The sequence below is a fragment of the Quercus suber genome, unplaced genomic scaffold (genome assembly GCF_002906115.3).
Source record: "Quercus suber isolate HL8 unplaced genomic scaffold, Cork oak 2.0 scaffold_15, whole genome shotgun sequence".
NCBI classification, from domain to species: Eukaryota; Viridiplantae; Streptophyta; class Magnoliopsida; order Fagales; family Fagaceae; genus Quercus; species Quercus suber.
Window position 1 is genome coordinate 435,605 of NW_027069480.1, and position 4,470 is coordinate 440,074.

The 4,470-nt window shown below is 31.7% G+C and overlaps 1 pseudogene; it reads left to right on the forward strand.

The window, feature by feature from the left end:
- Positions 1-1,742, forward strand: part of LOC112029798 (geraniol 8-hydroxylase-like) — a 2,469-nt pseudogene extending 727 nt beyond the window's left edge.
- Positions 1,743-4,470: the final 2,728 nt, after the last annotated feature.

Consider the following 4,470-nt stretch of genomic DNA (forward strand, 5'->3'; position numbering starts at 1 on the left):
GTTTTCTTGGGCGCTCTCTCTCTCTCTCTCTCTCTCTCTCTCTCTCTCTCTCTCTCTCTCTCTCTCTCTCTCTCTCTCTCTCTCTCTCTCTATATATATATATATATATATATGAGTTGAATTCAAATTATACCTAAAATAACTTTAAGTGATGCTATACCATTTAATATTTTTTAATTATATGTGAATTTTAATAAACTTACTGTCGAATTACATTATTTTCGTATATTCTCTATACTTATTAAATTTAAAGATAATCAAAGATCAATAACTATATCATCAATCAATTGCTTAAATTCAAATTTTTGTATATTAAAATAAATCATAAAAAATGAGTTTATGGATGGATTGGTCAATTACATCCAATTGGCATGCATGTTAAAAAACATATAGAATTTGTAATTTAACATTTAGATTTTCAAAATATAAAATTAATAATAAATTATTAATTGGTGTAATATTGTTTTGAGTTATACTAAGTATAATTTGAACCCAGTTCATATATAATAAGATGAGTTTAAGTTATACTTGGTATACTTTTAAGAAATATTACACCACCTAATAACTTTTTATGGAGTAAATAATTTGAAAATCTCATCATTAGATTACATTTTATCTATATTCTTAACACACATATCAAATTTCACGACAATCCGACTTTATTTACTAAGTTAAATATTTAATTGATGATCTAGTTATAGATTTTTTATTGTCTTGAAACTTTGTAAGTATTGGAAATATACAAAGATAATGTGTGCGTGTGGGTGTAAGTCAAGGAGAAAAAATAGTTTGTTCATATGAAAAAATGATGATTTACTAATCAGTATCGCACATATCAAGATATAGCAAAATTTGAGTAAAATGTTGCGGTTTTAGAAGAACTGATATATTAGATGTAAAAATAAGACTATGGTTTTGCAAACCTAATTAGCTTAAGTAATATCAAAACTTGTCAAAATCATGTAACTTAACTAGTTGATACATTAACAGATTTATCTGTAATTTAAATCTCCTCACTCCTAATTATTGAATATATATATATATATATATATAAATATAAAAGAACTCCATAATTTCTTATAAGACCTCTATTGAATCTTTGGCTAATTACATCTTCATAAATTTTCAGGACTTTTTCATTGGAGGAACTGATACAACTAGCGCTACAATTGAATGGGCAATGACTGAGCTTCTTCGCAATCCTGACATAATGGCCAAGGCAAAACAAGAACTTACTGAAACAATTGGAATAGGAGAAAGCATACAAGAAAAAGACATCCCACGACTTCCCTATCTTCAAGCTGTGCTTAAAGAAACAATGCGGCTTCATCCAATAACACCTCTTCTTCTTCCTCGTTCCCGTATTGATGTGGAAGTTTGTGGATACACCATTCCTAAACACACCCAAGTGATTGTAAATGCATGGCGATAGCACAGATCCCATGTACTGGGACAAGCCAACACAATTTAAATCAGAAAGGTTCATCGACTCTAAAGTGGATTTCAGAGGCACAAACCTCTCTTTTATGCCATTTGGTTCTGGGAGGCGGATTTGCCCAGGTTTAGATCTTGCTGTAAGAATGCTGAGCTTGTTCCTAGCTTCTCTCATTCACCACTTTAATTGGAAGCTTCCTGACCGAATGGCACCAGAAGATATTGACATAAAAGACAAATTTGGACTTACATTGCAGAAGGCTGCTGCACTTGTTGCCATTCCTGTGGTTGTTGCTAAAGCCAAGTAGTTTATATTGCTACTGCATCACATGTTTGGAGAATACTTTTTTTAAAATTATATTTCTTGTTTGTTGTTTGTTTGTTTTTTTTTTTCTATGTTATACTAATATTTTTAGTAGACATGGCAAAACGGGTCAGAATTTTCTGACCCAATCAGACCTGACCCGAAAAATACCTGACTCGAACTCGATTTTTTTGATCCGAAGTAAAAAAGGGTTGACCCGTAACCTGACCCGATTTTTTTGTGAGTCAACCCGACCCGACCTGGATAACCCATGACCCGACCTGTAAAAAAAATTCACAATTTTTTTTTTAAACTATGTCATGATACTAAGTGCACAAAGCACAAAGCACCAAGAAAACATAACCAAACCAATAGGCAATAGTTAATAGTCAATAAATTATTAATTACAAAAAGACAAAATAATAACTTTTTTCTTTTTATATGCAAATTGCAATTTGCCTATTTGATTTTGGTGCTTCACGAATCACAAAAGACAAAACCAATAAAGCTAAAAGCTCCAGCTTAGCTCCATAGAGCACAGAGACATGACAATTGACATGAGAAGACTTAGACTATTAGACAACACAACCATTAAAAAAAAGGAAAAAAAATCTAATTCAATTGACTAGAGTCCAAAGCCAAAATTGTGAGTCACACGAAAGAGTGAAGCAAAAACGTGACAACACAACACAACAACCACATCCACGGACCACAAGGGTCAAGGGCCAAAGCGGTAAAGCTCCCTCAGCCGAGTCAGCCCTCTGCCCTTCTTTTCTTTTCACACTTTCTCAATTTCAACTTGAGTTACAATTTGGAAATATGAATATTTGTAGGGGTGAATTTACTACCAACGTTGAGTAGATTGAGATTGAGGTATAATTTTTATAAAATATTTACTTATTTTTCTTTACTTAATATGTTATGTTTATTTTTAAATCTTTTTTTGTTTAGTTTATCTTTCTAAGTAATCTGACTTTACTATTATTTTAAATGCAACAAGAACATGTGCACTTAAGAAGACCAATAACTTGCTACTTTACCGGTTTACTTGTTTTGTTTGTTTTAAGATCTATCTCTTTTTGAAGTTGTAAACTTGTAATTATATGCATTTTGACAGTGAACTATTAACATTGAAACTTTTTCCATTATGAATTTATGACTATAAATAATTTTTGTCATGCTCAAAAGTCAAAACTGTTAGCATTAGAAGGATATTAACAAGTGGCATTAAGTGCAATTCATTTGCTCAACTGATTTTATTCATTCTCTCTAAACATGTTGTCATTGATTTGTTTTTGTAATTGAAAAAAAAAAAACTTTGAAAAATACGGGTCAACCCGACCCGACCTGCAACCTGATAGACCCGTTTAAAAATGACTCGTTTTGACCCGTGACCCGTTTGACCCGCCAGCCCGACCCGACCCGCCCGTTTTGCCATGTCTAGTTTTTAGTAATGCTACAATTAAGTTGTTATTATTCGATCAAATTAATTGCTCTTGCTTCTCCTGCCATTGAAGTTATTTGGATTTTTTGGGTCCAAGAATCTTAGGGCCCGTTTGGTAAATGTGTTTAAAAATTGAAAATTGTTGTTTAAAAACTTTTGTGAAAATACGTGTGGGTGAAAAAGTGTGTGAAAATACATGAAATATTGTTTAAAAACTGAAAATTTTTATTTAAAAACACTCACCAAACACCCCCTTAGTTATCGTATACAATAATTGCTTTTTGCAATCATAGTTATTATTATATGATATAGATACATATCAGATAGTACATAGATAATTTGCTACGGGTCCGTTTAGATACAGCTGAAACTGAAAATTGAAAACACTGTAGCAAAATAATTTTAAAATGTGTAAATAGTACCGTGTGACCCATTTTTAATATTTTTAAATGCATGAACAGTGATGCTATAGTGATAATTGTCTCCTGCACAGTACATCCATGTGATGCTGCTGTTCATGCGCTAAAAAAAAAAAAAAAAAAAAAAAAAAAAATGGACATGGGTTTGGAAACATGGTATCCAAACCCACGCTACATGTACATGTCTATGCATTATTTTATATATACAGTTTTATGATACGATGCAAACAATACACTAATACGCAGCTTGCTAATCCTCTAATAAGAGGTGTGGGCTCCACTTATGGGTCCCAAATGAGACCCACATCCCTTGTGGAGAAGTCTCCATCAACATGTATATAATTGTGTTTTCAAACTTTTGTATTCATATTTAATTTTTAAAATACTGAAAATGAGAAATGAATACAAATGAGAGGTGTGGCTCTACTTATGGTCCCAAATGAGACCCACATCCCTTTGTGAGGGAAGAAAGGACTCCATCGACACATAATGCTTTCAAACTATTTGTATTCAAATCATAACTTTTAAAATACTGAAAATGAAAAATGAATACAAATGTTAAAACTAAATCATTTATTTATTAGGACCAATAAACTGAAAATAAAAAAAATAGTGTTTTTTTTCATCTAACCAAAGAGGCCCTAAACATCACAAAATGAATAATCAAGGAAGAACAGCACAAAGGGGCTTCTGTCCTTTTCAGAGAAATTAAATAGGAAAATGCCCCTTCCAAACTAAATAGGGAAATTCCCCTCTTTTAAAATCTCGATTTTTGATAAATCGAGTTAAAAAAAAAAAAAAAAAAAAAAACCTTCTAAAGCTCTATAGTGGCATTTTAAGAAGCCTATAGTGACATTTTAAGGACCTTT